This window comes from Anopheles moucheti, chromosome 3 (assembly GCF_943734755.1).
Source record: "Anopheles moucheti chromosome 3, idAnoMoucSN_F20_07, whole genome shotgun sequence".
Taxonomy (NCBI): domain Eukaryota; kingdom Metazoa; phylum Arthropoda; class Insecta; order Diptera; family Culicidae; genus Anopheles; species Anopheles moucheti.
Genome location: NC_069141.1, coordinates 53,744,223 through 53,768,394, shown reverse-complemented (window position 1 = coordinate 53,768,394; position 24,172 = coordinate 53,744,223). Strand labels below are relative to the sequence as shown.

Sequence of the window (24,172 nt, the reverse complement as noted above, 5' to 3'; positions counted from 1 at the left end):
GTGAAAAACATATCCGATACCCTTGTCTGTTTTCTTTTCTTCATTCTGTTGATACTGGCTGGCTTTTTGATACGGGCTGCATCCCTTCGCGTGTGTGTTCGTCGAACATTCCGTGGGATGTGGTAGCTTACGCCAAAACTTTGATACTTGATTTACATCGTTAGAGTGAATGTTTGGAACGGTTTTCATACGCACGGCTTGAACGTTTTATTCATTTTGAGTACATCGAAACTCTGCTCGATAAAGATGAAGAACCGTGGACGGATAGTCCGGGATGCAAACCATTTCAACCGGGGGACGGAAGAGACAGGGATTGGGGATGAAAAATCGACTCTGTCCGCTTCACCAATCAATCATCTCAAGATGCGTTGCGAGAGGGCTTCTTCTGGCAACGATATGAAGCTAGTTAAAGTACCGTCGATAACGTTTCGGTCTCCGGCCACGAGAGTCTGCTGCTTCCGCCACGTCAAAGCTCTCTGTCAACTCGCATGCCGGCATTTTTCAAACACTGAAGAGAGAACCAAACGGCGAGAGAACCATCCAACCGGTTCGCAAAGCCGAACTGAACCAAATAAGGTTGGTGGGAAATACGAATGACTATCAACACACACTGGGTAAAGTTTATTAGGGTAGTTCCTTACAATGGTTGTTTTGTTTTAGTGGAAATATGGAAGAAAGGTTAATAACGAAAGGCATCTTTAAAATATCACACACAAACCAATCAGAATAATAAGGTTATTATAACATTAAACATAACATAAAACTTTTGAAATTTTCATATCATTTTTTCGCCGACAAATTTACGTAAATAAGCATTAAAAGTAAAAAAAGCCGTTTTGAAATTCAGTAATCCAAACAAAAAAAAATCCTCGACTACTACGTTTCGGAAAGCGCTGAGTGTATATGCTGCCAATTTCACAGCCGAGCACGAACGCATCAACGGGCGGCCGAACATCGTCGCTTGCTACACCGTTAGTACAAATCTGCGCGTTGTTCCGCACGGTCAGTGTTTGTGAAGTGTACGTTCGTTTCGCGTTCCGCGGCGTTTCACGGTGTGAACATCGTACGTTGTGGCATCGACGCTTTCTAGCGTTTATTACCGATTACAGCGGGAAAAGGTGCGTTTTTAGGTCGCGCTAATTAGCGCCCCTCGGTACAAATACAACCTGTAAACACAAACCATTTGTCCGGTGCTCGAAGCACCGCATAAAGGCAAGCGGTAAACTCACGGCTTGCTTCGATTTGGCGTGTTGCAGGACAAAAAAAAAAGTTGTCTGCATTTTTATAGTTAGTTTACGTTCGTTGCCTTTTACGGAAGGATTCGAGGGGCCAGATGTGACACAAATGTCGAGGCCACACACACTCGAACTCGTCCTTGATTGTTTCGTCGACTTCCTCCGTGTGAAGGGAGGAAACCGCGTACACCGGAAAGACGCTTCACGCTTCCGGTAACTGTGCTGGGAAATAATAATTGTGCGTGTATGTGAGAGTGGGCATTGAATTCTGAACGACGGTATGTGGCTCGTTAGGGCAAAACTTTCGCAATTGCAATACCACCGGTCACGGCTTTTTGATTTATTTAACGTGAGTGTGTGTGTGTGTGTGGGTGGTGAGTGGGTGTGTGTGTGTGTCCGGTGGTGAATGAAGTTTGTGCGTGCGTGATCGTGAGAATAGGGCTTTATTTGCATCGCATTGTGCTCGAACACAATGGGAGTTGTTGTGGATATATAATGCGGTAGTGTGTGTATGTGTGAGTGAGTTGGGAATTTAGTCCGCGACACAAGTGTAAATAAATAACAAGCCGTAAAAAGCTGCGAAAGTTCACCAACAACAGGATGCAGTTTGTTTATACACTGGTGGCACATCGTTGAGAAAGAAATTACAAAACATGGAGTACGCGGATATGACGAACCATTGGAATTACTATCAGACGCACACATTTGTGACAATCACGAGGAATAATAGGAGTCACAATTGCGTTTTTCTGTTATTTTTATTTCGTTCCATTTCTGGTTTCTGTTGCAGCTGTGTCGGAGAGCAGCATCAGTAAAGTGTCTAAAGGAAATAAAAATCAGCAGCAGAAAATAAACAGAAAAATAAAGGTAAGACAAATTCTTTCGATTTTTTTTTATTTATTTTTAGTTTTCAATTTATTCTTTGTATTCACGAAAGAACATTCAGACCGAATATCTATTTTTACGAATAACTTCCTTGCAACAAATTTTTGGTAGATCTTTTATACAATATTTTCTAAATACTCTCGCTGGCAAATGCTGTCTATCGTTACCGACTGTATAAAAATCCGCATATTCTCGCACGTGGAGATGTTCTGTTTTTTAGTATTCTCGCCTTCCATTTGCCACATGGTTCGTATCTGTTTTGCTCGTCGCTTTCGCCCTTAATGTGAGTTTGATTTGCATCCTTTTGCAAAGGGGAAAGTACACAAACACATCCTGTCAACGTGCTACTACCAGCTTTTGCTATGCTTATCTAGCTCACACCTGCCACCATTCAGTGTACCTTTTGCGATGGTGTGAAACGCAAAAGCGAGGACTGCAAAGAGCAGAAAAAATACCACATAGTAATAAATCGCATTCCATCCTATCACTTTGTCGGTAAATCGAGAATGTCATAGAAGGTACCGTCGGGCCATAATTGTCTTCTGTAGGTACGTGGTACGCAAAAAGGTGCCCGAGGTTATCAGCGTCGCTATAAGCACACAAACACCGCGATCCAGTGTGCCTTGCTGGAGGACGGCCAGCCGCCGCCACGCACATTATTGAATGTCGATCGGTCGTTTGATCATGCACGGCATAATCATCACAGACGAGAGATGTTGATGGTTCAGATCGGTTAACCCTTGAGTGCTGTGGTATGTTTGTGACATACTAACATATTGCTTTTAAAAACGGTTTTATAAAACAAAACATGCAAATCAGTTAAATGTGTTACAAAATTCGTTGGACATACAGTTTAGAAAACATAAAATTTAACTGAGAGTGTGTTTTGACCCTAACAGTGGCCGGAATCATCCATCATTGTATGCGTTTTGATGTTTCTAGGCTTATTTGCTTACAGCTCCCAGGCAGATGGCGATTTTTCTCCTATTGTGGTTCTGCGAGAATGATTCCTTGAGTCATTCCGTATGTGAAAATGCTATGTCCTTTTCGAATCTGTTCAGAATGATGCAGCCCGGTACCGGTGCAGATTATTTGACAGATTCAGGCTGAAAGCTTAAGCTTTCTAATTTATGGTATGCTCTGCCCCAGTGTCGGATAAACAACGATGATGGTGTTCCGACCATCATTGCATCAGTTATTAAGAATAGACGGATTTTTATTCATTACATTACTATATGCACACTTATAAAATTACGTTCTTAGCCATGAACGAATAAAACGTCATTGTAAAAGTAATTAATTTTGAATAATTATTATATAAACGGTTGATTCAAATAAGTTCTAAACATAAATTTGCATTTGTCGATATTTAAAATGTTTACTTTTAATACTACTAGTATTACTGTATACTACTTAAATGTTAATATTTTGATTTTATGTTATTTTAAACCCGTTTAGAAATGATCCGAGTGGTAATCATGATGTTTATTAAATTATCAATCAATAAATGTGTATAAGTCGTTAAGAAACAGTTTAAAATGAGTACGGGATCATAAGCAGCTTAGAAAACTAAAGGTGAATCGTGCCACTAATAGACAATACATGCCCAAAAACCACTATAACGATCCAAAACATCTAACACTGTAAATACGCCCTTGATGGACATAAAAAACGAATGCTATTTCTATGCTGCAATTCAAAAAACTGAAAACAATAATATCAAAGAACATCAAACTGATAGCTTATTGAGGTATTTACCCGTATTCCTAAAAGATCTTGTGAATATTGTAGATATTGAAGTGATTGTTAATTTAATTTAATTAACGAAATTAATTTGTTTTGTTTTCATTGTTTACATCAGAAGGAAACCAATCTTGTAGGTACTCTTGCCGTAGTTTTTATGTCTTGGTTGCATTTGCGCATAATAAACAACACAGCAGTTTCAAGCTTTCCTTACGTTTAACATCCCATATTTTTCATCAATAAAATCCTCCCCGTATCTGGTAAGATCAACCAAAACATTCAAGGGTTGATTGGCGTATGCGGGATTTGTGCATTACTGCTGCTTTTAGCCGCAGGCTTCCATTCGCTTCATCCACCACTGTGTTTGTGTGTTGAGTGTCGGTGATGGAGGTGGCGTTTTATGTTTTTTTTTTGTTGCCCGACGTTGTCTCTCGCCTTCTTCATTCCATCTATTCCATTTACGGCCTGATGCGTTCGTCCAACGACCGTAACCTTCCGATACCCTCGGCCGCATGCTCCCGCCCAGAAGGCACCCGCTCGCCATTAAATCCAAATCGGCGATCGACGTAAAAGCCTACCCTCTATCATGCCACCCTTATTGCCTCATTTCCTCACATAGCGGTCGAACCAAATCGGTGGGAAGCAGAAAAATACACCAGCGGGAGTGGCGAGGGCCGATTTTGGGAGTGCGCAAAAATGGTTTGCGGTGTTTGTTTGGGTGTGTTGTTTGTATCCATCATCGGTTCGGAGTCATCGATGCCGCTGTCTGGGGGCACCAACACGGATGCCATGCCGCCATCCATGGTCAAACGGCGTATCGAGTGTATATCGTTGTGTGCGTTACCCGGATCACGTTCGCAAGGTCCCACGCGTGCAAAACCGAACAAACTGTCAAAAAGTGATTATCCAGGAAGCTTTAAAACAAAGCAAAACGAATTTGTACGAGCAGACGAAGGCAAAAGTATTGTATTGGAAAAGTTATTGCAAACAAGATTAGCAGAAGGGCTGTGGTTTATGAATCGTTCACAAAATGGTGCATTGCAATCACGTCATACCGCTCGATCGTGATCGAGCACTGAGCACGCTGGGTGAGGTGATTTTCTGTGACTAACATTGGGATGCTTGCAATCGATTGACTAATGTTTCTTACGGGGGTAGCGAATACTGTGTGGGGGTGTAAAAATGACAATCTCACGCATTTTAACGCATTTTGGTTTAGTAATCGTTAACAAAAATTAGGCATTTTTAACATTGTCACGATTTTTAACTTCAAATAATGAACCGATATTATATCATGAAAGCATTCATAGCAGCTTTTAATGTATTTGTTTAATATACAAATTAACGGATTAAAAGCTTAAATGAGTAATCATCAAACGGTTCGCTGGTTGCACGCTTCGCCATAGCTAACCTCGAAATTAACACCACGAACTAGGGTTATATGTGTTATGCTGCATGTTTACGGTTCCCAACTCGCCGTTAAACTATTCCCCCATCTACTCATGTCGACATCATAATTTCATTGCGATCGTATGAAAAAGTGTTTTTCCACTTTGCCTCGCATCCATCCCGTACGCTTGCATATAAAACCGGATTATAAACGTGCCACGTGTTTCTAATTCGATTAGTTGCTTTCTGTGTGTGTGTATATGAGGGGCTGCACGAAGTAAACAGTCCCACGAGATGGGAAAAGAACAGGGGAAAGTTGATCACTCATAAACGCGAGCAGATGAAAATGATGAGGCAGCGAGAGTAAAATTAGATCGACATTGCTGCTGTAGTGCGGTGTGGTTGTTTATGTGCATGCGACAGTACATGAATTTGAAGCTTGTGCTGTTTAATAATCGATTGGTGGTCAGTAAATGCATCGTATGAAATTAATTTGGCTGTTATGTTCAACTTTTCTTTATTCCCATAGTAGTCGCAGTATGAAACAATTTCAATTGAAGGTAATCTTTTCGACCATTACCGTCAATTGAACCGAACTCTGAACGAATAATCGGATAATTAAAGTATCTAATTTCACTGATAAACAATAGTAGATTAATACTGCAGAGTTGTTGGTTTACATTTTTTGGTTTACTTTTATAACTTTTGTTTGTACTTCGGTTTTTGTTTTGATAAATTAATATTGAATCGTTTATTATTTATTGTCATCAATTTTGCAATTATTACGTCAAATCGTTTTCGTAATTGTTATTTTTGAGCAGTACTGGTATCCTGACACCTGGTTAAAAGATGGTCAGATAAACAGGAATCCATTGTACTTAAAGGATTGTGAAATTATTCATTTTTATGCATTTTAATTCCGTACGGTTCATAAAATTATGTGCATTGTTCTAACATCTCAGAACAATTTCATCTAACAAAATACATAAATAGTGGGCCACTGTATCTAACACATTCGTTTGTTCAGCCTCCCTTTTTTGGGTGCGGGTAACCAAAACTAAACGGTCCGCAAAAAGCAACACTCGGTGGAAACCTCTTTCATGGTACACCAGAAAACACCTGCTTCCGAGTGGTGCAAGAAACCGGAGCAAGCTGCCTCACTCAAACTGTGCTCTCATTGCCCCGTTTCGACCCAGTGTGTTATGCATGCATATTTGATGCACCTTTTTATGAGCAGCAGCAGCAGCAGAACGAAACCGCGTTCCGGTGGCAGTTTCTCCCAGTCTTGTGATGGGATTTTTGCAAAAGCACCCGCCCGGGCAAAGAACGATTTCGGTTGCGTCCTTTCCAGCGAAGGGAAGAAACGTGTTTCTGTGCTGTCTGTGTGCTTCGCTGAGGTCTGTTTGGCGATGGTGGTTGCTTAAGTGCATTATGCAGGTGTTTAAATGTTTATATTTGTCGAGTGGTATGATCACAGCGAGCGCTGCTTCTCCGGGGAACCCGGCCTGTTTGTTGTGAGTGCTTTATAACATTTATCCCACCAGCGAGAGCGAGTGTTTGGGATGGTTAACCAACTCGTCGAGTGTCGTATACTGTGTTTGAACATGCTAATGTTTACAGTCAATTAAATAATCTTCTGCGAATCAGACCTCCCATCATCTCTTACACAGATGTAGTTATTTACTATGAATTATAACGTGATCGTGCGCAGTGATTGTACAAAAATATCTTCAATGTATTACGGTTCGCACTCGTTGAAGACTCTCGTCAGCTTGGATGTATTTTGCATCTTTATTGTTTGACATGCAAACATTTCCAGCATACCTGAGACGTTCGATCACCATTCGGATGCATGCAAATGGTTGCTCATTATTACCCCCAGCTGGAGGAATGTCTCGAAGGCGTGCTGTTGATGCAGATTACAACTATGGGAATTAATTGCGCTCGTCGCAGTCAGCCAACCAACGCCTCACGTGGCTTCGTGTGTAGGTCATTATGTGATGACGCCTTGGTAATAATTCAGTCCGTTGTCAAGGCTTATGGAGTCATTCAACCGACTCAGCTCGTGCTAATTGTGCGCTAAACGTTTTGTGAATGCAAAGTGCTGTCTAGCGGTTTTGGAGCATTCGGATGACTTTGTAAATTAACAGCTTTTTCGAGTCGGCTTTAGAGCTGTTTCACTGTATTTTAAAAGTGGTTACAAAGTTTATAAAAATAACGCCCTTTACAATAGGATTTTAATGTAACTTATTTTGAGAAATGAGTCACAGTGAGTCAATTCTGATGTGACTAATTCCTGGAGATAATCCAAATCTATTCCCCGTTGAGTTTGAACAAGTTTTAAATAATACAACTTTAAATGAATACAACCGGAACAGGTGCCTTTTTACTGTTAGGAGTGTTAGGAACTAATTCGAATTCTGCTCGTGACAAAGATTTCAATTCATTTAAGCAATACGGCCTGACCGTTTTTATTGAATAAAAAACACCTTCAAAAACCGGCGTCATTTGTTCGACATTTGTTACTTCGCTTAGCAGCATTGCCATCACCGCGACAGATGAATTCCGGTTTTGCGATGATGTGATGTGTATTTGGTCTGATGAAAGTGACACATGAACGTCTAAAAATAAAAACAGTGCCACATGTCCGCATGTTATGTCCCTCTCGCTTAATATTCGCTTGAAACAAGGCCAAAGATGCCACTATGGCCATGGTTCCCTGAAGGACAAACCAAGCGTGCAAATAATTAATACACACACTGCGTCAATGTTTTCGCTGTTATTTTCGTTTCCCTAAATCTTGAGACGAGCAGATGTTTGAACTTGAATTTTTCACTCCTTGCGCTCGCTTGTGTTTGCTTCTATTTTACGATAAGCAAACATTGAAGCAGCCAGCAGCCACTTTCACTGTAAAAGACAACGTGTTTGCGCCTGAGGAGACATATTGATTTTTCTTTACGATGCGTGTAATTTTTTGCTCTTTTTTTAAGCGGGAACTCTACTCCAATCGTTTTGCTTTCGCCTCAGGGTCGTCCACAGCGCCTTGGGTCGTTGTCCGAACCGTTGGTTTTTTTCTGCATCCTGAGCTGGTGTTCTTTTTGGCAAGGTGTAGGATATATAACAAATAACAGAAAAACATGCAAAACGGAAGCTTTCTCGTGTGTGTGCGACCAAATCGATGGGCGAAAGAGGTTTTTTCTTTACTGTTTCGAACGACGGTTTGTAATTATATTCGGCAAAGACCCATTTCAGGACTGCTGCTATCACGTTTCGGTGTCATGTGTGTGTGTGTATCAACAATCGTTGTTGACAGCTGTCATTATCGCCACGAGGCTTTGATGGAGACGGGCCTCATTTGTCTTAATCTCTGTCTAATCTCATCGGTTTTCCTGCTTTGCTGCGTAGAACTACACGAGATAGGATTGTGATTCTGTGTATTCCGAGCGCTTATTTATTCTAAGCGATTAGCTTCTCGCTCTCTTTCTGATCTCTGGGGGTTTCGTTTGCACTTAGTGTTATGTTTTCTATTGGGAATTGCTTGAACAGATTTAGCTTATCAATTGCTTTCGTTACAGATGATCGTTCCATGATTGTGTAACCTTGGAATGATGTTGATTACTATTTCATTCTGTTAAATAGGCTTAAGAAAGATTTAGAGGGTACATTTGATTAAAGACGAGGATTGTTAATACTGCATTAACATTTCGATTATGTTTTCATATTCTGACACATCTTTGCTAAAGTCGCAGTTTTTTAAAGCTGCGACATAGGAGTTTTCGTTTCTCATATCCCGTTAAGCAACAGCATACCATTTCGATCAAAATGTAACACGCTAATGCATATGTTTATCTCAAGTTCCTTAAGTGTCGTTCGGTTGTTTTCTTTCCAACCGGACGCAGCTGAACCGGTGACACATGAATCATATTTATTACACGGAGCATACCAAAATAACTCGCACTTTATCCTACGCAGCTCCCGTAAGCGCTCCAGTAAGCGTCCTACCCGCTGTCAAGCGAACCCAAATGTGATGAAATCTGTCACATAAAATGTAGCCCGATGCTTTAAATTATGAAATGTACTATAAACACGAGTGAAATATGGTGTAGATTGTTTTTCCTCTCTTAATATATCGTTCCATTTTTTCTGTGCGCGATTTCATCTCATACGAGGCTGACGAATTTTCCACGCATACTTCTATGATCTATTGGAGGTTTTTGTATCATATCTAGTCTCCGTATGTCTGTTATTAAATTCAAAATACTCCTACAGTGAGTCATTCATCATCCGTTTAATTTATGACACATATCATACCCCTACAATCTATAATGAAGCTTTTCTATTCAGCTCGAGCTCACCTGGTAAACGTTGCTGCTTGGAGAATCATCATTATTTTCACTTACCTACATTGCCTCTTCCTCTATCGGTTATGGAAACGGTGAATAGCACAATTGAATGTTGAACAGGAGGAAGTTAGCTCAATTACAACACCAATCATTTGCCGCTGCCACAGCATGAATGTCAGGCGAATGTTAATATTGATTGTTTTATTTTTTTGTCCTTCAACTGACATTCTACCACCAGCGGAAGTTGACTAAATGAAACAAAACTGAAGGATATTATTTAAAAATATTGTTAGTAAGGCGTATCATGTAAAGGCGGGTTTATATAGGATCCTTCTCACAAAATAGTATTTATACAAGGGTCAAATGAGGTTACTAAATAAGAACCTCGATGCATTTGCTGTCGAAAAATACGGATTTATAATTGTTTTTATTAAATATTAATGTCAAATCAATACAAAATGATTGTGAGAAAAATACAAAACGAGAAATTGATATAATTTTATTTCACTTATTTTAAAAATGAAATTAAAGTTCTAAGTTAAATAGGGAATTCTCGAGCAGCTTTAAAAAATCACCCCAGATAAACTTTAAAGTGTCATTTTCGCTCAATGCCAAATTCCAAACAACAAACCATCAAACATATCGCTTACCTCATCGGCCCAACATATCCCGCATCAAGATTGACACACTCACCGCACGATTTGTTTGATGTCTCTTTGTGTCAGTTCAACGATCGGAATGAGAAATAAACTCCGGCCAGCAACTAGCAAAAAGTTGTCCTTCGTTACAAATAATTCATGTCATGCCATGGTACAAAAGGTGACCAAAGGCGCACACCAGACAATCCTGGGGGGACGGGACGGAAAAACTTTTTCCACAGTGTCCCGCGCACTCTACGCAGCTCTGTCCCAATCGTTTTGCTAGTCCCACAGAACGAGAACAACAGAGGGGGAAAAAAAGCACCAGCAAAGTCAAACAAACGCATGCCCTTGTTCATTTTGTGGTTTGGCTAAGGTTAAGCTAACAAATCGTTCTGTTCAGTTTCCGCCCTTACCATACGCTCTGTTTACATCAGTTCGAATCGCCGGGGTGGCCACCGGGTTTTTTTTTTGCTCGACCCATAGCAGCGTGCGGTGGAAAAAATGAATCATGCAGCAAATTCTTCTCACTTGAGAAGCACACGTTCGTCCGAGAACCTCTTACCGATGCGGTGTGAATGTGTACATAATTCTTCCTACTGGACAAACACGTGCATCCGGACCGGAGTTCTCTTAGCGCGGAAAATGAGAGTAAAGACATCGAATTTAGACAACAACAAAAAAAAAACTCTCCCACATGAACTAGGAACGAAACGCTAGATCCCAAACTGTCTGGTCCGCATGCAGCTGTGCATGAGCGCCACCACAAACAATCAAACAGAACTAATGATGTAAACATTCCATCATTTGGAACGAAAGAACGATCGTCGTCCTCCTCCCTCAGGCCCCACTCCTTAACCAACAAAGGCGGGGAAAAAGCAAACAGCCCCATTGGGTGGTCCTTCCCACTGTCAGCAAAGCACGCTCGTTCAAAACCCATCCAATGCACTCGCCGAAACCGAAACAACCACGGCTGTGTTCAACAAAAACGACGACTCGGTTCAGAGGCGAGCCAAATGAAGAAGATCAACGTTAATTAATGGCAATTGTCGGTTGACATGCGTCACGCTCAGGCGGTCCGTGGGTGTACGCGTGGTTTTTTTTGCTTTATTTTCTTACAAACATGTCGCTTTACCAGCGAACAATGCATGGACTCTGCGTGGAGCGGCTTTTCCCGCAACATGTTCTCGATGCACGATGGCTTAGAGAGGCAACAGTTTGTCACATGATAAGCACTGCGGTGGGAGTTTTTTTTTTTGATACACAATTTTTTTTTAATGTTGAATGCATAAAATAACGTCACCGTGTGGAACAGGATCGTGATCCCATGTTTTATACCAATCTTCTGCTAAAGGCACGCTCGTAGGTAGCACTCGACTGGACTGGACTCGAGGCTGATTTCTCGTAACACACTATCAAACCAGTTCATGTTTTATTCAGTGTGACCGTTGATGGCGGTGGCGGTGGTAGATTTACTTTTTTCGCCGCTCAACACGACGTTGCCTTTTTATTTACGGCACCCGATGGCGTCCTGCTAAACACATACCGTGGTATAATGTTGATGTTTGTTGTTAAATTTAGCCTTGATTTACTCTCGTTCCGTGAGGTTTCGCTGTGCTTTTGGCTCTGGTGTTTCGCATTCCTCTAACGGTTCGTAGCATCTTTCACGGGTAGCAGCTCCGAGTGGTCTGGAATCCACACAATACACTCTCCTACCCCCATCCCAGTGGGATTGGTAGAATGAAATGAATATCCTGACGCAACGCATTCATCGCGAGATGCCCAACAACCCCACTGCCGAACTGCGGAAGACACCACAATGATTTGATACGTTGCGCTATATTAGCAGACCCCCAGCGATCCCGAGCGTGCCCGACCACGTGTATATGCATTATTTAGCGATGCGGGATAGTGTGTGTGTGTGGAAGCGGGAATAAAACTAAAGGTAGTCATAATTTCCCTGCGACAACAAACATCACCGAAACCACGCGACCCGCAGCATTGACCCTTGGAAAGTTTGAAGCAGAATTGCGCACACAACTCTCCCCAGTGTGTGTGCACGAAAATGAATGGGGTAGAAAATGGAACCATACCGTGCGGAAGATATCCGGAAGTTTATGAAATCATTTCCCTGTTGGGACGAGACGGGTTCGATGCTATCGGGTGATGGCGTAAAGTGATTCATTAATCTTTTCGCACCATTATCAAGAGCGCTCTCATAACCATGCGTTTCATTATTGACACCTACGAGCGGGCGAGTTTCGGTCTTTTGGTTTTGTTGATCGTTCAATCCTATCCACCCTTCGTTTGGAAGGGATGAAATGCTGCAGGTACGATGCTTTCAATTTTTGCCGAAGATTTGAAAACAAAAAATACTTGAAACCATTGAGCGGTTTGGGTTGAGTGAGTGATTCCAATATCCCCATAGTTTGTGACCTTGAAAGTGTTTTTTCCCCACAATTTCTGGCATAAGAATGAAATGCTTGATGAATGACAAGTGATTTATAATAATTTCTAAATGGAGAGTGATGAAATGTAGATAAAACCAACCATAAATGATTGAATTATATTTATTTACGGTACAGCAAAGTACAGTGGTATTTCGAAATTCGGGTTTTATTTCGTTCCGTATCCCAAAACGATTTCCTCCACTGAAATTTATGTAGATGTCATTAATCCATTCTGACTACCATTGCTGTGGACTTACGCATATGCATGGTACAGTACTATCGACTATCAGTAACAGTATTGAATAGTTCTTTATTAACATGGAGCCAATTACCATTTTAAATATTTTAAAGATAATTTATCTTTTTCAAACCTTATTGAGGTATGAGGTGGAACTGATCATCATTTAAGAATAAAAATTCTTCAAAAACGTTAATAGCGAAAAGTTAAGTAGAAACGTAAAATTTTCGTCACTTGTGTTTACTATCTTTGTTAGGCTTTGTTTATATTAATCTAAACAAACTGTCCTGAGAGGTATATTTCTTCATCCCGTGCAGGATAATGCACTAATCAAATCATAATCGACATGAGCTGATCAAAATTCATTTAAAAAACTTCACTGCACGTTTCAACTTTTTCGGGGCAAATTTTTATCTACGTACTCTAGAACTTTTTCACAATTTTCACATTCAAAAGATCTACTTTACATCTCCTACAGAGTAACACCCTCCATTCTCCAGTCCTTTTCAATAACAACCTGCTGTTACTGAGATAATAGATCAACGAGTTCGTTCACATCTTTCTCATCCACCTCCAGCCGGGTGGATTTACTGAGCCAAACAATCTTCTCTGTCACCAACACTTCGTGTTCCTTTGTAGACTCTTTTAGCTACAACGACAGATCACAGCTTCTTTCCAACAAAGGTAAAAGTCGAAGTTATAACACCCAGATCAATTATTCTTATAATTATCACAATGTATTAAAAGTCTTTTCAAACCTCTCGGCAAGTTTATGTTTTCTGTTACTTAAAAGCAAACCAAAGGTACAAGCACAAAGACTGAGGTTTAGTTTAAGGTGTGAACCTCAAGTGCAATGAGCCTTTAAAACAATTCACTTCTAAACTCTGTCAGCCCGTAGTGTGTGATTGCTCAAACTTCAAATCTTGTTCGCGTCTCAAATAAAAGTATCGCTCAATCGACGATATTGTCGGTCCTTATATCAAAAGATGCGTTTCTCGAGGTACCATTGTAATATAATTTAGAGAAACGCAATATCTCAACCTCATTCATAAGCATTTTCTTTTAATTAGTTCTCGGAACTACATGAATGATCCATTCGGAACCGGTCGTGCACATATGGAGAATATTTGTTTGTATATCTATTGTGGTTTGCAAACAAACACTACATATTCTGGCAGAAAAGTAGTTGTTGTGTGCCCCTCTCTTGATTTTTCAGCAACCCCAATTTATTCCCATTTTCCCTGCTCGAAATCAATATAGCGCTCCACACAACTATATCGTAAGGGACAAGTGCGTCAAAACATTCAACCCAAACTTCGCTGCCCGTGTATGCCGAAAGTCCCCAATGGGGTGAAATTTTCTCCAGTTTTATAGTCCCCACATTTATGTTACCACACACAGCGGAACGATGTGTGAGATACATTTTTCATGGTGGCCACTAATAAAAGATCATCTCAAACCGCGTTCCGGTTCATGGGGCCGTGAAGGTTTGTGTCGGTGAACAGAAAAAAAACAAAAACCCCACACACGGAAGCAAACAGAAAGACGGCATGCTGATGATGATCGTTATACGTTTGCGTTTTGGGGGTACCAAGACGTCACCGGTTGGTTTGGAAAACATAAAGGAAGGTTCAACCGTGCTAGTAATGGATTTCTTCCAGTGTAGCGCATCTTCTTTAGAGCCGATGGTTTATCTGGCGTTTACATTTCATGGCTGGACTGACTCCTGGGGGTTTGTGTAAAAATAAGAGAAAAATAGCAAACATTCCTAACACAAAATCAGCATCGTAATAATGCATATTTGGTTTTGTTATTACGCATTCCACGCGTTGCTGTGTTTCACGCAACAAACTGTTTTCCATACGCTTACCCATTGGACGGTGGACGTGGAACGTTCACGCGAGAAGGATGCTCGGTTAAAAGGGTCCGTATGGTTGTAATTTTTCTTTCTTGTTTTATCTCGCACCACATCCGTATCCTTCCAAGGAAAAGCGATATCAGCAAAGGATCGGTATGTGGGGCCGTGGAAATTATGTGTGCCACTCCTAAATTTACAGCGCAAACATGCAAATAAAGATGGATCGCAGTCGACATTACGTGCACAGCCACATAAACACTAGCCCTGGCCCGAATGCCCGCATGTGAACGATGCGAAAGTCAGAGCGCCCTCTCCGACGTGTTCCGCTTCGGCGACAACACCAAACAAGCGACGAATGCGTAGGAAATTATTCCACGGATCATGTGGCCCCTGGTTGCGGCCCCTGTGGAAGAAAACGGAAGCCGGCACGATGGGACAGATCCGTACCACTTTATTGCGGTGAATTGCCGAGGTTATGGGACCGGTTTTTTTGCGTTTGTTTGTGTGAATATGAATGTATGTGTGATAGCATGGTGGTACAATAATCGTAAATACTGTGAAATTGGTTGAATGTTTCAAAATCCTTCTGCACGCTCGCGCGTAATTGTCAATTTTATGCTGTGGTGGCGCACAACCATGTTTGCCGCCATTTTTTTTTGTTTGTGTTATACCACTAACGAGTCTGTTGGGTGCTACAGCTGAATTGGAAGATTGATTTAAGGCCACATTACAGCTTTTACTGACGAAGATGTAATGCATGAGTGGAACGTATCGTGTTTGTGGTTATATCTTCTCAATTCTAAATTTATTCGCAATCGAATGATGTGCAATTGATTCTTGAAATTATGCTGATTTGCTTAAATTTACTGATTCAACTTTTATATTACATGTGAATTGGAAGAGAGAAAGTGATTCGTTACAATCACTTGAAATTTAAACAAAATAACTTTATGATGATGAACTTTTGGGAGGGAATTATTTACATTGCCCAACTAACTATTTACTAACGATGAAATTTGTTTCGGTTTCTTCCTCTTTCCATTAGGTAAGTGTGAGCAACACCCAAAGTCCAGCCAACAGCCGGCAGTGTAAGAATGATTCGTTTTCTGGCCACACCACCGCTGTCACTTGCAGCATCCGTAGCACGTAGAATAAATTGTGCCATCTTCCTTCAAACTGTCACTCAACATTAGGGAGTGGCATGATTGAGATTGGAATTTGCAACTTCATCACAGCAGCAGCACGGCGGTTCCATAAGCGAGCGCAATAAGTTTTCCAACGGCAACCGAATGTGCGCTACCAGGCGCCCCCATCGCCGGGATACAATCGAGCGACACCAGGCGTCTCCATCAAAGCCACACGGATTTTCCCGCAATGCCATTCCGTGCTCCTCCCTGGTTCGGGACAGCTTCAAACGGATTGGAATGTGTGCATGGGTATTTACAACCTCCAATTTCAAGTCAATTTTTGCTCCCAAATCGTAACGAACACGACGGAACGCTTCGCCACTAACGAACGTTATCGGTTGTGCACGGTTTCCGTGACCGTAACACCAGCGAACGTGCAGCTTGTCGTTATTTTCTCATAATTTCATTTATTCAAATTGCCGTCTAAATCTTTTCCCCTTCGACCGCATGAAATTTGCGGCATTGCTCAACAGATTTAGCTCCATGCATGCGAGCAGGGTTGTTGTGCGTTTTGTTATTACGCTTCCAGAAAATGGGTCTCCGCCTCGCCGACCGGCGCATGAAGCTGTGCTGTGGGCGGGCACGTTGTGCTTGACTTTAAATTTAAACGAATCGCCCGTAATCTTCGGCCCAGTTTGGGGCCCATGTTCGCGTGTAAGCGAATCACGCTCAATCGTCGTACACCGAGACTCGTGTGCATAAATTGATAAATATGAAAATGAGCTTAAAAATGAGCACAGTTTGTGGAAGGCAGCGGGAGTGTTTAAGCTGTGGGATAAACCAATGTCAGGCAAAAAGTTCTTACCGATGGAAGTTCGCTCTTTGGGTAGTTTTTACCAGATCGTTCATCATCATTTGTATAATCTTCTCAATTGACATCGGCCGCTTGCGGAACGATGTAAGGGAATGAAGGTTCCCTTGCTTAAGGAGTAAAACTGTAGTATAGTTTTTCTGTCCAGTTTTATGAAACATTTGCTGCGCAAAAATTATCTAAAATGTACAAATATTTCCCACGTGTATTCTTTGAAAGTTTCTGTTTTAAAAGAAGAAACAAATGTGCACATTATAAAAACCCATTCGCTAATGTACGAACGGATAAAAAATCGTTTGCCAAATTTTAGATTTCCCAAGTGGTCTCGACACAACAAACCCACCGTCATAAATACCATTCAATTTAATGAACACGCACGCACTGGTTCTACGCCGGAACCGTTCCCGCCATACGCAGAGGGTCACCGCCCGGTAGTACATTCATTAGCAAAATGGACGGATGATCATAAAATTAGCAGAAAGGAATCTCACACGCACGATAGCAAATCCATTTCATATTTGTCTCCAACGGTTATGTTTAGCTGGGGTTTTTCTTCGTGATTACCCATGTTTAGGTTGCAATCAGATTGGATAACTACAGCCTTGGCTGGTTCTCGTTAGTTTGAAAATGAGCCATAAAAGTTCGTCCTCGAGTAGTTTGGGCTGTACGGGTAATCAAATCGAGCACCAAGCAAAGTATGTACGGTCGTAAAAGGGTTGCCATGATATATATTTTTTTATTAGTGTAATATATTTCGCTCATATTTCGCACTGAAAAACTGTGTACAATTGCTCAGTTTGCTTCGTAAACGACGATTTCCGCACTTATGAAGCGATAAAAGGCGATATTTATTGTTGCCATAAAGCAAACCCTTTTGCAACATGAAAATGCTTCAAATAGATTTAAAAGTTTACAATTAATAACGGCATAAAATATACGTATTATTAACTAGGCCTGTCCTTTCTTCCGATAATAAAAAAAATCAAATCGGCAGAGTGAAATATTTCAAGAATGCTTCACCAAAAATCAAAGATTTATTCAAATAAAAATCATTTCATCAGATCAGGCTGTTAATTAAATAAATCATCAAGCGGAAACCATTCATCATCTGAACGCTGTCGCACACCGGACACTTTCATTTGCCAGTTGGCCCCATTTTTCATCGCTCTATTAATTGATGTAATTATGGGACGTGGTCCGTCTTGCTAAAACTAAGTTTAAATTCGTCGTTCAAACTTTTCGGCACCTACCAGCGATGACGAGAGCGACGTTTTTTTTTTATAAATAGACGAAACTTTTTAACCAATCTGCAGCAGGGAGACAGTTGCTTCCCGTACACTTTACACAATTCTTGTGCTTCCGCTTTCCGTTTTGACATGGTTGTAAGGTGATGTCCTCAGCCGTAGTTTAACAACTGCTGCCTAACACGCGGCCGATGAGTTAATTTTGCACGAACGAAACTTTCGCCCAAGGTAACCGAAGGCGTTGAACAGGAATAAGTTTTCACAGAACCCAACCCACCGGCAAGGATTAACTTTGCCAAAGTAAGGCAAGGTGCCGAATTTGGTTAACTGTGAGCATCCTTTTGTAAGATCGCTGCCGCTAGGTTTTGTCTGCGTTGGCGGTTCTAAAGGCATGCCTATCATTTTACGACAAAGGGTGGTAACAAGCCGCGATTTCTCGTTTGTGGTCACCTCAAGCTAGGTTCAACTTTTCGTGGCAAGCAGAAACTGTGGAATGGCATAGAAAACTTTAGGCGCTTTTGTAAAGGTTTGATGAAATAATAAGAAACTCTATCTTCATCAACGTAGGAAGGGTCTTTGATGGATGTGATAAGAAATGTAATTGATGGGTTAACTATTCAAAGACTTTGACAAGTAAAATTGATTAACCTTTTTCCATGTTCTTTTTTGTGTTGCTCAGTATACAATTTTAGGCATTAATTGGCAATTATCGAATTGATTATAAATCGCTCATTATTATTATTTATATATTAAATTGTTGCGGTGTTTCGCTAAATTCTCCTAAAGCACTGAAAATAATCATTACTTTTTAATTATTTAGTGAACTTAGTAACCGCAAGAAGTACTCAATTTCTTCTTCAATTTTATACTACATAAAGCCTTTTTTCTCTACTCTTAACACAAGTTGTGTTAAGTTCTGTGCAGTTCTGAGAATTTGAGGTTACTTAGATACATTTACACGTTAGAGATGATATTTTAATCTTTATTGTGCATTCATACAAAGTGAAATATTTCTTCACAGTGTTTGTTTTTTTCCGATCGCGCGAAAATAAATAAAAATACAATTTCATCGTTGCGAGTGCTTAGCATGCAACGCACATAAACTTATACAAAACGCCAATAAATCTTTTTTTTAAATTACACACCACTCCTTATCATTTCTAATAATCTCCACCATTCACCAGCACTTGTCAGAAGCATAATTTAAGCACACATCGCGAATGTCATGAAGTTTTCCACTCAATCATCACTTGCTTTATTGGCACTTGCGATAAACAACACCCTTTTTACGATCGTAATTCACGATCCGTGCAAGGGCCCGAAATTTATGATCCATATGGGGCGAAGTTCCGCTCCATCATTGCGGCCCCCCCGAACAAGGGCAACCAAAGTATTCACATAAATAATCGATCGAAGGTGCCGATGCTTTAAACATTTCGTACACGTTTGCATTTTTATTATTAGCAAGCTTTCACGGTTTGCTGTGCTGTTGTTCACTTGCAACACAAAAGCTTTAGAACTAGTACGTGTTTCCATCATTTAGCTAACTTACTTAACATTGCAAACACAATGATGTTCGCTGGTCAAATAAAACCAGGAACAAGCTTCCTTTAGCATCCTTTGGTGTTTTTGTGTCAATTCGAAAATGAATCAAAAGACACTGAACGGACTTAGCTTCCTTTGCTTATCTGATGATGAGAAAGACTTCAAACAACAAACAACCAACACAATGGAATCGCGCGCACGCACAAACACTAAAGACAGGGCGCGCGAATAACGACGGTACTTGGATGGTTTTAATTCGCTGTCATAAAAGTGTTCCACTGTTATTACAGTTCCCGCCCCGTGGTACGCTTCAAACTCACAAACGTATCCTCCGTGTGACCTTAATTTTTGAATGTTAAGCACAGGCGAAGTAAAAAAGTTCCGACAACTACTACAACCACATCCCAGAGGAGGCAAGAAGGTGCTTCCATACCGCCATCAAGATGCGTTGGAATCAAATTAAACTTGACTCGCTCTCACCATTACGACGAGTTTTATACGGTTCCGCAAAATATCTTCTGACCTTCCAACGATTGCGGGACCGTATTCTTCGACCCCTTACGGTGGTACCATTATTGTACCAAACAATTCAACGATGGCTCCCTCTAGCGTGATTGTCCCGAAGCACTGTCTCTCACTCTCGGCCATGTGGGCAATCCTCGTAATGGGAAGAGTTTTCAGCCGACTTAGACCGATACCGGTGGAAAGTTTGCAAAGCTCCGTCAGTGTGCCTTCGGGAAGTTGGGAACTCATAATCGTCTTATCTGCTTTATGGTCCTACGCGGGCTTGGACCGAACCAAGACCATCACGCTGACGGCATAACGAAGAACACTCGACACGTGTGTTATTATTTTCCATAGCTGAAATAACACCAATAATTAATGCAACATTCTTGTCCGCAATGGCACGCCACCAGCCAGAAGTGGAGGATTGGGAATCCATAAGCGGCACGTAGAAGACGCCGGGAAACGGTCTCAGACATGCAGACACAAACAAAGAAAACGCCTCCCCAAATTCCCCTGCCCAAACTGCAGCTCACTCGGTGGAAATAGATTTGCAAGAAACAATAACAAAGTTGCACTAATAATCAACCATTTCGTCGGGCAGAATAGTAAATCATTTCCTTTCCCGCACGGTGCTGCTCGAGACAAGCGCTGGAATACTAAGTTTTTGGAAACAACTATTCGTTCGGAGAGACCAACGGTAACTTTTCTTACCGATTCAATCGAAATATGAAGCTTTTTATGTGTTTTTTTTGTTTAAAGCTGCATCCTGTACAGCACCCGTTGGACCCGTTGGCTTTGCCATAATTTTATTAGGCCAATCGTATGGAACGAACAGCCGTTTTTTTTGCTTCTTCAATAGTCGCTCCTCTGCTTTTGGGGCGCTCTCTTTGGAGACTTTGCTTGGGCAAGTTTTTCTGTGTTTGGTCCCTTCTTAGGTTATAGTTTTCTGACCCCCTGCTGAATGGCGAACCCTAATCGAAAGGCGCACAATAAAAGTTGACATTTATGGGTTCATCTTTGTATCGATCTCCGTCCTCCTTATTCGAACTGGACAGTTCGAGTCGGTCGGTTGAATTTGGCTGACCGTACAAAAAACGGGTGAATGTGATACTCTTGACCAGCCAGAAAGTGGATTGTAGTAAATATACTCAGGTTAACACATTCGCTACATGACAAAGTAAAGAAAAGTCATCTTTATAATTGGTTTTATAAACATCATAAACGCAATCTTTGCATCCAAATCTTTGTAGTAAATATATTCAGATTTATGTTGTTTATATTGTGAAACAAAAATAAAGAGGAATTAAATTTTAATGTATTTCAAAATGTGGTACTGGCAAAACCATCAACCACCTTGCAGCCCAGAACTCAACCCAAGGAATTCTTCCCGTTCCGGGCGACCACAAAGTCCGCACTTGCATTCACACATTGCCATCTACGGGCGGCCATTTTGGCATAAAATTTTATCGCTTTCGGGAATGTTTCTTGAAAGATATGTGTTTTATGACGGTCGGAATCTTTTACGAAACCCCCCGAAAAACATCAGTCCCCCGTGGGTGAGAGGTTTCTTCAACCGTCGGCAGAAACGGAACACAACCGGTCGGTTCGACTTTGCGAAATATTCCATCCACAGCCTGTAAGCAGCCTTATTTCGCATGGGATTTAGAAAACAGCTCGACGGCCCTCACGTGTGACCGGATAGCCTGTGGAGTTGGTTAGTTGTTTATTATTTTTGTTCTGTCATGTGTTTAAAATGCGGAATAAGAGCCGGAAAAAAAGGATGCTGGAGGGTTAATGCGAACCCCCCCGCACGATTCGTTAAGAGTATTCTTTCTTTGGAAGAATGTGGCCGCAACAACCGCGTGTAGGAGGGTAGTGCTGTCACGGATACCAGCCCTAGTCCGGGAATGGGTGGCGAACGGTCTGCGTGCTTGTGAGATACTAATTTCGATAAAGAATAGCGTCCCATCGTCGTCAGATCGTTGTAAAGTTGTGCGCAAACTTTGACAACCGTTGGGTTGCCATTTGAGTGAACGGAAACGGAGTCTTACGAGGGTTGCAAATTCTACGTGTCCTCGTGCTTCGTTCGCCCTGAGACCGCTCTAGCCTTAGTCGTCAGGTGTAGCCGAGGGTGATGACAGTTAGCGACAGAACACGGACTAGATTGCACACAGAGCCTCTCTAGGAAGCATGGGGCCAGATACCTTACCGTCTTACCGTAAATCAACTTTTTTTTCTGTTGTCGCTCGGCTCGCAACTTTCCATTCTGTTCCGGCCCCCTTTTTTTTTTGTTCTTCTCTTCATCTAATCAACCTGTCCCATCGAGTTCCGAGTTCATGAGACCACGACAGGTCGCATGCGGCAGAAAATTTATTACATTCCTTCCTGGTATGGGTCAGAGTTTGTGTGGAGGGGCCAGTGCTCTCTTTATGGGCCCGAAACTGTAAAACAAGTTTCGATAAACTTCTGTTTATGCGTGTAAACACTGGTGGCTGCTGCTGGGAATGGTACCAATGGATTTTTGGATTCTAGATGGAGTTTTTCCTTTTTGTTTTATATGAGGAATGGCGAAAAATTCAAATACGTGTCACAAAGGCATAGAAGGATCATGCTGTATATTTCTAGAAAATGTGTTGGTATTTTTTTAATTCATAATTTCCTACAAGCGTATTTCAATCTAAACTTTCGAAAAAAGCTATACAAATGAAGAATAGTACAAATATCTCGACTGTTTCACGAATTTTGTAAAAATACGTGTTTTAAAAACAAATAACTTTTACAAAACTGAGCTTGGAATTAAAGTAGTTTTTTTATATCTTTAACATTACAACTGTATTATGAATTTATTTAATCAGTTAAATTAAAATCATTTTAAGTTAAATTAAATGTATTTTGATTTTCGTCTGACATTTTTTGTCATCATACCGAAAACACATTTCAAAATATCCATGTCTATTGCTAATGTAGTACTCAAGACACGTGCAGAAACAAAATACATTATTAATACATCATTAATTGTTGCGATGTACATACAGCGGAGCGTCGATTATCCGGGTGCCATTTAGGGTCGGAGCGTCGGATTATCCGTGCAGCTTGGAAATGACAGTTCCAATTGAAATTTGACATATTCCGGCAACACCGCTGACAGAAGAATTGAAAGACCCAATTGTATATAATCAAATGATCACTCAAATTCTTAAAGAAAGCAACTACAATTTCTTGTACAACAATGCAACACTGGGAAAATAAATTATATTCTAAAAATAGCCCTATATATGACATATTGTTTACTAATTTTTTCAAAAATAAGATATGTGCCTATCATCTGTGTTATCCGATTATCCGGCAACTGTTGAGTCCCGATAAGCTCGAATGTTCGGCACGAAAAAATCAAATATAAACAAGTATAAGAAATCTGTTATGATGAGGAATGTATAATCTAATGAACATCAGATGCTCAACTACATCGATATAATGGAGGGTCTGCAGCGACTGAGCACATTTAGTAGATTTATGCTATTTATTATCCATGTGCAACACATTCACTCTCTAGTTAACTATTTCTATCAGTAACATTAATTTGAATTGAATAGAATTCACAGTACTCACATTATGCAACTGTCAAAATATTTCTTCATTGAAGTGAACGCGATCCAAACAGTGACAGGTCACATTAATCAATACTTTACTATGGCCATCTCCTGATTCGTGAGCACTTTGGTTCTGATTGCAATTAGCGCTAAAAGCCATTGATTGTTTGACTCGACCTTTTCCAAAATTAAACCTTTTCATAACAAGGTTTTTTGTCTTGAGTTTTTTTGCCGTTGCCCAGGGTGAGTTTATTCTCGTTCATAGATGAGTGTAGGCTTAACTTAAGTGTTGAACAGGAAAGAACGTTGAAGGCTTCGGTACAATATCCGAAGATAGTAATGAAAATCCAACAGTTGATGTCAACGCCTTTGTCGTGAATATTTTCAGAAAAATGTGTGTTAACGCAAGGGTTGACCTTCTTGTTTGGTAGCGTATAAGCTTTCATTAAAAAAAATGAACGCTTTATTGTGCAAAAAAAAAAGGCCATATTTGTCCCTTTTTCGATCTT

At 40.8% G+C, this 24,172-nt stretch overlaps 1 protein-coding gene across 1 annotated transcript in view; it reads left to right on the top strand.

Moving 5' to 3' along the window:
• The first annotated feature begins 981 nt into the window (after positions 1 to 981).
• The window catches only part of LOC128300163 (keratin, type I cytoskeletal 9-like), a 73,987-nt gene continuing 50,796 nt past the window's right edge, over positions 982 to 24,172 (top strand). The window contains exons 1-2 of the mRNA XM_053036132.1: positions 982 to 1,118; positions 2,026 to 2,102. The gene's annotated coding sequence lies outside the window, so the exon portion shown is untranslated. The remainder of the gene's footprint in view (positions 1,119 to 2,025; positions 2,103 to 24,172) is intronic.